This window comes from Emys orbicularis, chromosome 4 (genome assembly GCF_028017835.1).
Source record: "Emys orbicularis isolate rEmyOrb1 chromosome 4, rEmyOrb1.hap1, whole genome shotgun sequence".
Classification (NCBI taxonomy): Eukaryota; Metazoa; Chordata; order Testudines; family Emydidae; genus Emys; species Emys orbicularis.
Genome location: NC_088686.1, coordinates 33,160,515 through 33,174,509, shown reverse-complemented (window position 1 = coordinate 33,174,509; position 13,995 = coordinate 33,160,515). Strand labels below are relative to the sequence as shown.

The 13,995-nt window shown below is 41.9% G+C and overlaps 1 pseudogene; it reads left to right on the top strand.

Annotated features, from left to right (window-relative positions):
- The first annotated feature begins 11,654 nt into the window (after nt 1-11,654).
- On the top strand, nt 11,655-13,774 carry LOC135877250 (swi5-dependent recombination DNA repair protein 1 homolog; annotated as a pseudogene).
- Nucleotides 13,775-13,995: the final 221 nt, after the last annotated feature.

The window sequence follows — 13,995 nt, the reverse complement described above, 5'->3', positions numbered from 1 at the left end:
CTTGGACTGCTCCATGGAGTCTAGGCTGTCTGACACTCAATGCCAAAACAAAACTGGGTGGACAGGGAGGAATTCAAAACTTAAGCTCCACAGAGGGGAAAGGGCAAAAGAACACTTGGGTGCACTCCAGTAAGCAAAGTGGGGCCAAAGGAACTAGTACGATCTTTTTTTGGAAGCTGGAACTGCTGACTTCTCAGATATTGCCACATCAATTTCACATGTCAAAAACAAGTTGGCACTACCCCTGCTCTGCATGTAGCAACAGTTCTTAGTCATTTCAGTTCTGCAAAGTGACGTTCTCTATTCCTCAACTCCGTTGTGAACAACTGCACAGCAGCCATATCTGCACTGTACCGAGCTTTCTGTCTGAGCTCAAAGAATGCTTTTAATATGACTACCTCCACTTTGGATGTTTTTTGTGTTGAGGGGGGATATGGAGTCTTTGGATCCTTAATTGTAACTTAGTGTTTCCTCAGGTACATAGCTGGACTCGTAAATGTTAACTACAAATTCAAGGCATAGTAGGGTAGCAATGCCATTCCTGGGAGAGACATGGGTTAGTATGTAGCTTTAGTTTTCCCTATATTGGGCTAATACAGCCTTTCCAGAAATGTAGAACCAGGTGCCTGTTTCAGAGTACCAATCACTTATAATGTGTAAAGCCCCTGTGGGCTGAGAACTTGTGTAGTATCTCCCAACCACTAACTTGGAGTGGGTGGGGTACTTTATGAAAGAATGCATCTCTTCTGCTGTACTCTTAAACACATTAGGTGAGTTAACTTAAATGCTTGCTAGTAAAGAGACTTTAGCTCTGAGTAGTATTTAACTTGATTAGAAACAAGTTTGGCAATGCTGACATTCCCTGGATCTTGTTTGAGTGCAGCAGCATGTGTACACTGCAGCTGGGCATAAGCCTCCAACCCTGGGTAGACAGGCTTGTGCTAGCAGGGCTCCAGCTAGCACACTAAAAATAGAAGTGTGCATATTGCGGTTTAGGCAGTAACTTGGGCTGTCAAGGCCACCTCACCCCTGCTAGGTCTGAGCTCAGGTGGTAGCCTGAGTCTTTGCTGGAGCTGCAACACTTGTGCTTATTTTTAGTATGCTAGCTTGAGCCTGGCTAGTGCAAATGTGTCTGCCTGGGCTGGGAGTGACAGGCTTCAATGCCACATCAACTTAGAATAAATTTCCTCTTTCTACAGCAAGCTGGATTTTAGCATTGCTGTCCTATATGGTAGGAAACTTGGAGAAACAAAGTCAGTGTCCTCTTCACACATCTCACCAAGGGCCTGTTCTCTTTTCAAAGCTGTCATAAAGTGGGGTGGCCAAACTTACTGCCTGATTTTTTTTATAAATAGTCCATCATTAAACCATCTCTAATTGTTGCTTTAACTATGAAAGGCTGTGGAGAAAAACAGAGGCCCTTTTGATGGTCATTAGTCACAGGACCCATTTGCTTCTCAGGGTACGTCTACACTTATCTCCGGGTCCGACGGCACGCAATCGATGTTCTGGGATCGATTTATCGCGTCTACACAAGACGTGATAAATCGATCCTGGATCGACCCCGGAAGTGCTCGCTGTCGACACCGGTACTCCAGCTCAGCGAGAGGAGTATGCGGCATCGATGGGGGAGCCTGCCTGCCGCGTCTGGACCCGCGGTAAGTTCGGACTAAGGTACTTGGAATTCAGCTACGTTATTAACGTAGCTGAATTTGCGTACCTTAGTCCGAAGTGAGGGGGTAGTGTGGACCAGGCCTCAGCAGTTCCTTACACTACTTCCTGCCAAGTGTTGCATTTTTACACTGACCCACAGAAAATGCAGCCTTAATTTTCACTAAGCAGGCATAAGAACGGCCATCCTGGGTCAGACCTAAGGTTCATCTAGCCCAGTATCCTGTCTTCCAACAGTGACCAATGCCAGGTGCTTCAGAGGGAATGAACACAACAGGTAATCATCAAGTGATCCACCCCATATCGCCTATTCCCAGCTTCTGGCAAACAGAGACTAGGGACACCAATCCTGTCCATCCTGGGTAATAGCCATTGATGGACCTATTCTCCATGAACTAACTTAGTTCCTTTTTGAACCCTATTACAGTCTTCGCCTTCACAACATTCTCAGGCAAGGAGTTCCACAGGTTAATAGTGCATTTTGTGAAGAAATACTTTTGTTTGTTTTAAACCTTCTGCCTATTAATTTTATTTAGTGACCCTTCCTTCTTGTGTTATCAGAAGGAGTAAATAACACTTCCTTATTTACTTTCTCCACATCAGTCATGATTTTATAGACCTTTATTATAGCCCCCCTTAGTCATCTCTTTTCCAAGCTGAAAAGTCCCAGTCTTATTAATATCTCCTCATATGGAAGCTGTTCCATACCCCTAACCATTTTTGTTACCCTGCTTCTCTACCTCTTCCAATTCCAAAATATCTTTTTTGAGATGGGGTGACCAGATCTGCACAGAGTATTCAAGATGTGGGCATACCTTGGATTCATATAGAGGCAATATGATATTTTCTGTCTTATCTATCCCTTTCCTAATGATTCCCAACATTCTGTTAGCTATGTGTTAAGGCTGTGTGTACTTAATCTTTTTAAATTGTGAAGTTGTACATTTAACTCCAAATATTTATTTCTAAAATAGTTTTAAGCATAAGTCAAAATGTACAAATGCTGAGCCTAATATTTAACTTTTATGAGCCAAAATACATTTTTAATGCTACAGTTGAGCCTGTAAAATTAGATTTTGCTATGCAATTAAAATCTACAAAATTAAAACAGAGTCCCCACTAGTGATTCACACTCCTCTGCTTATGGTTTTAAAAATAGTGAGCGAAGTCCAAACTGCTATTTAGAGTCAGACAATGTAATGGGCCACAAATTAGGCCTCTGGCAATATGAAAACAAAATTGTTGTCTAGGTAACAAAACGATCTACACAGGGATTTAGGTTGGCTTAACACCGCCTGGATTTTTCACACCCCTAAGGAATGGAGTTAAACTGACCTAATTTTCTAGTGTAGACCAGGCCTACAAAAGAAAATTCTTCTCACAACATAAAGCCACTTTTTGCCCCTGCAAGTCTGAGTGGTTTAAGATAAATACAGGAAAACTTGTATTTAAGATTAAGCAAGAAGCAGAAGGAGGTGTTGGACCTGGAATGAGCTAATCCCCAGAACAGCCAGAAGGAGGCGCCCCAGCAGTGAGTGGACCCCATGATACTACCTTATAACTTTTAGCCCAGTGGCGAGAACACTTGCCTGGATGTGGGAGAACCTGGGTTCAATTGCTCCCCACCCCAGGGGGAACAAGGATTTGAACAGGTGTCTCCTATCTCTATTTCTGAACTGTTGGATAGTCTGATGTGGGATTGTCTCAGTGTCTCCTGTTAAAGCTATTCCACTTTGCATAAGTAAAGAGTCATTGGAGCTGGGTACGGACCTTGGGACTTTCATTGTCTAGGCAGGTGCAGTTACTCACTCTTTTACTGGCCTAATGACAAGTATTTAATCAACATTTGAATAGCTTCAACTGGAGACATGGAGGTAGGTCCTCCCTTAGATTAGCCCATAGCTCAGTGGTTAGAGTGCCCTCTTGAACGGGGTGGGGAGATCCCTCTTCAAATCTTTTCTCACCCTCAGGCTGAAGTGGGAATTGAACCTGGTTCTCCCACATCCCAGATAAGCACTCTAACCACTGGGCAAAAATAAGGTGGGTATTACTGCTATGTGTGGAGTGAGGTAGGTGAGGCATTTTCCATAATAAATGACTTAGTGCCAAAGCCACCTGACTCCAAGACAGGTGTTCCTGGGTGTGGAACAATATCACTGCTCTACAGCCAAAATGCTTCTGAAATAAATGTAGTCAAACTTTACTAATTCTGGGTCACTGAGAACGAAAATGATGCTTAAAATTGTTGATTGGCTCTAGTTTTCAAGATATGCTATTGGGTCAGTATATACGACCCTTGAGTTGGGAATGGCGGAGGATAAGTGAGTTATAAAGGGAAGGGATCTCAATTTGAACCAGAAATGACTAAAATACATCTTTGACTGGATCTATGAATAAATCTATGACTGGGTTTGGACAGTACTTGCTTTTTAGGCAAAACAATGAATGATGCAATCTGAAGCTGGTATTGCGTCATACATGATATGAATTGCATCATGTTATTCCTAGAAGTCATGGATGATGCAATCATAACGAAGCTTACATCACTCTGCTGAACAAATTGCCCTATATCAGCTCTAGAAATCATACAGTGTCGTGCTCTCTTATTTGTCAGTGTTTGATTTTGCAAAGGGACACATTTCTGTTTAGCCAAAGTGAGCAGAGATGCCTCGTACTTGTGTGAACAGTGCAGATAACTTCTGCTATGTTTGTGGTGAAGTGACTTTTGCATCACAAAAGCGAAGTATAACCACTATGGTTAAGAAAGCCTATCACCTTTCTTTTGGCTGCAAAATTGGAGATCAGGACAAGCGGTGGGCCCCACACATATGCTGCAACACTTGTGCAACAAATCTTCGCCAGTGGTTGAACAGGAAAAGGAAATCTATGCCTTTTGCAGTGCCAATGATTTGGAGAGAGCCAACAGATCATACCAGCAATTGTTACTTCTGCATGGTGCTTCCAGTTGGGAAAGGTGTGTCAAAGAAGAAAAAGTGGACTGTGCATTATCCAAACATTCCATCAGCTATACGCCCAGTACCCCACGGAGAAGGACTGCCGGTTCCTGATGCACCAGAATCATTCTCACTTGAGTCAGACGAGGACGAGGAAGAGGATGAAACTTCTGGTCCTGAACCATCAATGTCACAGGACCCACATTTTCTCCCATCCTCCTCCTCTGAACCACACCTCATACCACAAGGTGAACTGAATGACCTTGTCAGGGATTTGGAACTACCCAAGAGTAAGGCAGAGCTGTTGGGCTCCAGACTACAGCAGTGGAATCTCCTGGCAGGTGATGTTAGGGTTTCCATGTTCCGTGACCATCAAAAGGATCTTGTCCCATTCTTCTTCATGGAAGGTGATCTTGTAGCCTGCAACAACATCGATGGTGTGATGGCAGCCCTCAACATTGTTCACGATCCAGATGAGTGGAGACTGTTCATTGATTCATCGAAGACGAGTCTTAAAGCTGTTTTACTGCATAATGGCAATGTTTTGCCATCAATTCCAGTTGGTCATGCAGTCCATATGAAGGAAACCTATGACAACATGAAACAACTTTTGAGGTGCATAAACTATGACCAACATCAGTGGCAGCTTTGTGGCGATTTGAAGGTTGTTGCTCTCTTGCTTGGTCTGCAGACTGGATACACAAAGTACTGCTGTTTTCTCTGCGAATGGGATAGTCGTGCAAGAGATTCCCACTACATCAAGAAAGATTGGCCACTCCGACAGTCATTGGAGCCTGGGAGGAAAAGTGTTCAGCATCCACCACTTGTTGAATCAAGGAAGATTTTGTTACCACCCTTACACATCAAGCTGGGTCTGATGAAGAGCTTTGTCAAGGCCATTGACAAAACACAAGCAGCTTTCAAGTACCTCCGTGGAAAATTTCCAAGGTTAAGTGAAGCTAAGATAAAGGAAGGTGTCTTTGTTGGTCCTCAGATTCGTGAACTTCTTCGAGATGATGCATTTGACCGTGCACTGCGTGGCAAGGAAAAGACGGCATGGAAAGCCTTCTAGTTAGTGGCAATAAATTTTCTCAGAAACAACAAGGCAGACAACTACAGGTTGTTGGTGGAAAACCTCCTCAAGGCATACAAAAGCCTTGGTTGCAACATGTCACTAAAGATACATTTTTTGCACTCTCATCTAGATTTTTTTCCACTGAACTGCGGAGCAGTGAGCGACGAGCACGGCAAGCGATTTCACCAGGACATTGCAACAATGGAGAAACGCTATCAGGGCAAATGGAGCCCATCAATGCTTGCAGACTATTGCTGGACAGTGACAATAGATGCTCCATTTAATAAATACAAGAGACAAGCCAAGAAGCGCCGAGTAGACACTGAATAGGACTAAACTATGTACATAATAGTTTTTTGCCTTTTGCTTCATAATAAATTTTATTTATATAACCCTTTTGCTGATTTTTAAAGTGTTACATAAACAGGACAGGTGAAATATTATCATGTAAAGCAACCATAAACACATGAAAAGACCAAGGTTTACAATTGATTAAAACTCTACTATCTACACAATATACATAGACATAAAATGTAAAAACTTAAATATCTTCGAAACAGTAGCCAATCAGTTGTTTTAATTGTCATATTTGAATTCAGCACATCAAAATACATAATAAATAGCACATTTTATCTCTGAAGCAGACGACTTCTCAAAAATTGTAGACCAGTGTAATAGAGAAAGGCATCTACCTGCAGTCTGGACTTAAGGTGCCGAACTTCCTAAGAGGTGCGTGGTTTAGGACCCACCACTCTCATCAATATCTCCCATTAGCTAGTTTAGGCAGTTCCCCGCCTAGCATACTGGCTTTTGTGAATTGCTTTCTTAGGCACCATCTCATCTTATGCATTGTACAGGGAGACTAGGCACTTAACTCAGGCTTTGTTGAGCACAAAGTTATTCCAGGGATTTTCTAATACCTAAGCCCCTTTGGGGACTGATACTTCAAGGAGACCTGCATAAATTTTCGCCCAGTGAAGTCATTGGATCTATACATATGTACTGGAAGTAGGAGTACTGGGGGTGCAGCAGCACCCCTTGGTTTGAAGTAATTTCTATCATTTACAGGGTTTACAGTTTGGTTCAATGGCTTTCAGCACCCACACTATAAACATTGCTCCAGCACCTATCTATGTGTAGCCCCAAGGATCAGTCCACACAGTAATTCTTACAGGTTCAGGGAATATGTTCTGTTTATGGAATCTTTATTGCTGGGAATATGTAGAGATCAAGAAAATGAACACAGGTGATTTTCAGATTCCAGGTGGAGCTTGCAGGGCAGACAGTTAGGAAAACCATAGTTGTTTTTGTAAATTGAGCAGAGTTGACCCAGAAGTCATTGGGAAATAATAAACAGGGAACCTTTTAAAACACTTCTAGATTTTTACTTTTCAGAGTAGAGGTACACTTCTAAAATTTTTAGCTTCAACATTCTATAAAGTTCAAAGGGGGGAAAGAGTCAATTAATAGTAACAAGTAATAAAGACAAAATATTCAGGAAGAGCAAAAACACTTGCTTAAAGGGGTGAAGAATACGGTCACGAACAGCTTTTAAACCTCTCTCAGGATCCTTTGGAGTGGGTGAAGATGGATGATGCTGCATCATAATGGCAGAAAATAGTTTTAAAACATCTCTCCCAGCATCTCTTGGTGTAGACAGGGCCAGATAACACACAATGGAGAGACAGTGACAGCAGAGAGGATTTTAGTCCCTTTCTCCTAGCATCCTGTGGGGGTAGGTGTGGTTTCCTGATGCTGGTTCTGGTTGGCAACAGCTGCTGCTGCCTTGGTCTTGCTATTCTGTTATGCTTTTTTCATATAAACAGTTCAGCAATGTAGCTGGGAAATCTTTTATACATCTCTCTAGAATGTCACTTCATCTCACTTTAATTTGAATTGCCTCATAAACCAGCATTTGCTCAGCTACTAAAGGAGTTATTGACTGCACAACTTTTCCAGGAATAAGGTAGATATTCTGAAAATCCTTGGTTCAGGATATCAAGAAGTTTTTGGATTTCACTTTTGAAATAAATAAAAAAAAATTCCCCACAGAACTGTTTCCTATACAAGTTTTGTAGTTGCCATAACACTTAATTAGAAAAATACACCCAGCAGCTGTTTAAAAAACAAACATTCAAAAAGGAACAAATTAACTCAATTCAGCCAGCCACAAAAATGCTGCTTTTGATCCTCCATCCTTCCATACTTAATTGTTTTACAGAGAGTTATGCAGTACATACTAACCCATTAAAGAATTGTTACATTTGTATAGTGAATGTGTATGGGGAGGATGTCTCATTTCTTAAGCATTTTGTTGTAAACAAAGCTACAGATTTTGAATGGGAGCTGGCTGGGGAGTGACTTTCTCTAGCAGCAGTGCTGTCATTCAGTTTGTCACATTTTCATTAAAATATACCTTTCTCCCATCCAGCTTTATATACATATATACATGTACACACACACAGACACATTTATGAAAACTGTCTTAGCTGTCAGCCTGCTGCAGGCTAAAACTTGTCAAACAGGTGCTCTGCCCATGCTGAGCTTTTCTTTCTGGTAGATGGCAAAACACAACAGTGATTTCAGATGGGTTTTTATTGAACTACTGCCAGGTTTTGTTGTTGCTGTGTGTATTGTGTGTGTATGTGTGTGCAGCATAGTGTAATAAAATATAAATCTCCCCAAGCATTCAGACTTTAACTTAGATAGGTTTCTTTTAATAACTGTGTTTAATAGATTTAACTACATCAGAAATGCCTACACACAAGCTCCAGGTGTCCTTATGATTAATTAAACTCATAATCACATGGTGATAGCCATCCAGCAGCATAAGAATAGTTGTATGGAAAGAAAATAACTTTTGTTGATTTACTGACTGAATTAATTTATCTCTTCCATTGCCAAGTAAGATGTTTTACAGAAACATAGTTAACATGTGAAAATAAGCTATTATGCATAATATTTTCCAAACAAATGAGTTTCTAGTGAAAGACCCTGCCATTTCACCCCCAATTTAGGGCGTCATTCTTTTGATTTACTCTACACACATATATAAAAAGCATACATTAAAAGAACATCATTAAGATTGAAAAGTGAAGCTCTCAAAAGTTAGGAAATGCCAGAATTAAGGTTGACTGTGCAACCTTAATTTGGCCCCCTTGGGCATTGTGATGAATCATCCCTGAGTTGCCTCTGAGCCTGTCTAAGCCTGAGTTACCTGTGAGCCTGAACCTACCTAAACCTGATGATTCATCCCTGAGTCAGTGAGTGTGATGAGTCAGCAGAAGCAATTTCCTTCAGGTCTGTTGACAGGCCCCATGCCATTCAACCAGGGTTCAGCCAATCCAGAGACAAGGACCCACCCAGGTGATCCCAAGGCAGGTATATAGGCTCCTGGGGGAAGTACTTTCTCTTGTCTGCTCAATATCACTAGCTGGCTGGGAGTACTCCCATTATCAGTAGTTTCAACAGTGTGACCATGCTCCTGTTCCATTCCCTGCCCCTTGCTTCTTCTCCAGCTCTAGTCACCCTTGCTCCTGTGCCTGTTTCCATGCTAGCCAATACCTGTTCCAGCCTGTATCTGCTCCTGTCTCAGCTGGTTGTCCAGCAATTCTGATGTGTATATAGGTTACTCTTTAATTACATGATCACATACTATTTTTCCCTCATGTGGCATCATAATGACACCCACATGGGGCACCAGCAAGGTTGGAACCTATTAGGTTCAGACCTCTTCTACTTGAACTAATGGCATAACTGATAGTAGCAGTAGTAGCACCACTGGGGGAGATGGGACAGTTTGCCAATGTGTTTCATAGTTATTTGCTGACAGCAGAGAATGCTGAGACTCGGAAATCTGGAGTTCCATTCCAGGCTCTGGAGGTGAATGTGCTCTAGCTGACACAAACTCTTCTGACCATTCCCCCAGTGTGTGACTCTCTTCTACTCTATCCCCTACAATCTGCCCTTGTTCTGTCTCTTCCTCACACTGGCTCCTCATCCCAGCACCAGTCTCCATACCTCACGCTTTCCATCCCACTTTCTGCCTCATTGCCCAGTAAGTCCTAATCTTACCCTTTTGGACTCCATCACCGTCACAGTTTCCCAATCCCAGTCCCAGTCTCGTTGCCCTCCCAGTTCCCCAACCCCCCACATCTCCTCATCCAATCTGTCTCTCACTCTGACCCAGACCTCCAGTTTCCACACCCCCTACATAACCCGTACCCACTGGCTCCCAGTCCCAATCTACCTCCATATGCTCATCCAATCACAATGTCCCTGGCTCCCTGGCTTCTTGTCCCAGTCTCTTTGCCTAACCAGTCTTGGTTCTTCCCCTGCACACTGGCTCCTTCAGATCTGTTTCTTCTTCCCCCTCATCACCTTCTCCCTGTCCTATGCATTCTCAGTCCCAGTCTCCTTTCCCAGGCGGTCTCAGTCTTCTGTCCTTTCCCTGCCCCTGGGTTTCTCATGTGATCTCAGTCTTCCTTGCCATCGACTGGCTCTCTTTTCCTCCTGCCTTGTGGCCATCCCTGGCTCCCAGTCCCAGTCCATTGCACAGCAAATCACAGTCTTCTCCCCTCCCTTTACCCCACCACTCCCTGTTCTAGTCTTCTGCCTCTGGCTTCCAGCCTCAATTCTAGTTTCCTTGACCAGCAAGTTTCTGCTTCTTCCCAGGCTCCTTGTTCCAATCTATTACCCCCTCCCATCCTTCTGCCTACATATCTGGCTCTTGTCCACTCTGCATTCAGATCAGGCAACTTCCTTCCCCAGAGTTGCCTGAGCTCAGCAGAGGGGTCACTGAGAGCACAGGAGAGTCTCCCTGGTCTCACTTCCAGTGCCTGGACATGGATCAGCCTGCAGAAGCCCAAGGTTCAATTGCAGGGAAAGTCCTGCTTATCTCAGGGCTGGAGTATGCCCAGGGCAGATGGACTCTTCAGGGAAGTTGGCTAATCGAACTAAGAAATCTAAGAATTCTCTATTAAACATGTGTGAACTGTGATTTTCCAAAGGCTTATAATTTGGTCCTATTTGGACAGTTTTTCATGGGGAGGCAAAAGGCACATCCCCGACACAAAGGCCTCCCTCTGCCAAATTTCAAGTCCCTGCTCAAAAGCATGGGGACACTAGAGCTTCTCAAAGAAAAGGTCACCAGAATTGTTAACATGGGCCACACAATTTATTTGTCCTTATTCTTGGGAAAAAATGAACTGTTTTGGCTGAAATTTTCCAAAATATTTAAGCCTGACAGACCCCCAGCATGGAAAATTTCAGCCCAAACAATTATACCTGGCAAAGTTATAAGCAACTGAAAGGAGGGTCTTATAATGGGAAGAGTTGAGCAACCTTAAAAATAGGCAGTTCTACCCACCCCTCCTATAATCACTACAACGCTCATCACCATAATATTGAAGTACTATGGAAGAGACAAATTAAAATTACAATTTCCCTGAAAGGAAAGAGGAATAGCAATACAGTATTTCAGAAATAATAACATTTTTGTTGGTTAAGGAATGTTGAAAATACGTTATTCTTGTTTTAGTTACTTATTTTTCAGTGTTACTGACCAGTCTAGTGATAATTAGAACACATCTACATTTGTGGAAGACTGCCTCTTCCTACATTTGAAATAGTGCTTTTATCTCACTATTTGCTGCTATTTATGTCAATGTAGAAATTGCATGATAAAGTCCTGCTCCACTCGAGGTCAATAAGAGGATTACAATTAAATTTCTTGAGAGCCAGATCAGTCTCTCTCTCTATATATATAAGCACTCCCACATATTATAGACATTTCACCAACTACTAAAATGCAACCACCTCAAGGTTGGAATGTGGTAGCTTTTTAAGGGCCCACTCTTGCCATCATGTTGTTCCCATTGAAGACAGATGAATTAAGGGTAGCAGGCTAGAGCCCTGGTGTCATACATCACTGCTACATAACAGTTTGGAACGAGATGGGGGCAGCTGTGTACTGTATACAGTTGAATCTGCAGAGACATATAAGTAGGTAGAATGTTCATTACCTAAACCGGATTTTAGTCAGGACACAAGTGCTAACAACACTACTCTGACAAAATGTGCCATTGAATTTGTAATGAATGGTCAGAAAGTCAGTTTTACATCTCAGCTGAAAGGCAGCATGTCCAATAATACTGTGTTGGGGACTGGTTCAGTTTTGGCTCAATCTTTATTCCCTTGTGTTCCCACCCATTAAATCTTCCCCGTCTCATAAAATAGAGTAGTTGTCAGTGGTTCACAGTTAAGCTGGAAGGGTATATCAAGTGGGGTCCCACTGGGATCAGTTCTGGGTCTGGTTCTGTTCAATATCTTCATCAATAATTTAGATAATGGCATAGAGAGTACACTTATAGAGTTTGAGGCTGATACCAAGATGGGAGGGGTTGCAAGCACTTTGGAGGATAGGATTAAAATGATCTGGACAAACTAGATAAATGGTCTGAAGTAAATAGGATGAAATTCAATAAGGACAAATGCAAAGTACTCCACCTAGGAAGGAACAATCAGTTGAACACATACAAAATGGGAAATGAAGGAAAGAGATCTGGGTGTTACATTGGATCACAAGCTAAATATCAGTCAACACTGTAACACTTGCAAAAAGAAAAAAGAAAACATCATTCTGGGATTTATTAGCAGAAATGTTGTAAGCAAGACACAAGAAGTAATTCTGCTCATTATGCCTCAATTGGAGTGTTTTGTCCAGTTCTGTGCACCACATTTCAGGAAAGATGTGGACAAATTGGAGAAAGTCCAGAGAACAGCAACAAAAATAATTAAAAGTCTAGAAAACATGACCTATGAGGGAAGATTGAAAAAATTGGGTTTGTTTAGTCTGGAGAAGAGAAAATACTGAGGAGGGGGAATGATAACAGTTTTCAAGTACATAAAAGCTTGTTATAAGAAGGAGGGAGAAAAATTGTTCTCTTTAATGTCTGAGGGTAGAACAAGAAGCAATGAGCTTAAATTGCAGCAAGGGCTGTTTAGATTGGACATTAGGAAAAATTTCCTGTCAGGGTGGTTAAGCACTGGAATAAATTGCCTAGGGAGGTTGTGGAATTTCTATCACTGGAGATTTTTAAGAGGTTAGACAAACACCTGTCAGGGTTGGTTTAGATAATATTTAGTCCTGCCATGAGTGCAGGACACTAGACTAGAAGACCTATTGAGGTTCCTTACAGTCCTACGATTCTATGATTCTATGAAACATAGAAACTGGAAATGGACCTAGCAGGTCATTTATTCTATCACCCTGGCAATCTACACTTTTATACATAAATACTTTATCATGGCCTAAAGTTTTACAATATTATTATTTATATAGTGACCAGGCAGCACCTGAGGATTCCAAGTAAATTAGCTTTTCATTCTCAAGATGGGGAAACACCCTTGTTAGACAAATTGACATAAATGCAGAGGACTCCAAAGGACTGTGGGACACTCTTTGGAGCTCTAGATCAAGGAAACAGCCAATGAACACAACACATAAGGAGCAATTAAGGAAAACTAGATGTTCATCTAATTCTGCTGTGGCGGAATTCATTTCACTAGCAAAGTGCTTTGGAGGAGATGCTGAAGAAAAGGATTACTATTTTTAAAGAAGAGTATCTGTTGACAAAGAGACTCTGTCCCAGATTACAAGATGGCTGTGAAAGCCTGAAGAAAAACTGTGCTAAAAGTACACATCTGAAAAGTCGTTTACATGAGAGACATCTCTGTGTGTTCAGAATTCTTCCCATGCTGTTCCCATTATTCAACAAAATCTTCTGGAGGAGAAGATAAGACTGGTGAAGCAGACTCAAGAGAAAGGAGAGCTACTTCAAAGATTCAAACTGGTCAAAGTGTACAAGTCCAAGAATAATTTGTCAGATTTGCAGCCTTTAACAGCCAAATGGAGCAGCATCACCCAAAGTGATGCTTTATGAGCTCCAATCAGCCTTGTCTGTACTCTGCAGATGGCAAGAAACCGAGATTTGCTATGTTGATAGACAATTTTGGATTAGAAGACCAATTACTTCACTACAGAAGAACAGAAGAAGACTTTATAGCTACATAGTCTATACTTACAAAACTCACAGTTATAAAAACAATGGCTTCAGAAAAGGCTGAATAAATTCTGATTGCATCAGAAGTATTACATCATCATGCTACTCTGTGCCGGACTAGTGGATTGTGCTAATAGACTGTTCTAAAAATCATGTATTAGATGCAGCATGTATAAGAGACAGTTATTTTCTCGAGAGGATTAACTGTTGTGGACTGATGTAGCAAAAGCTG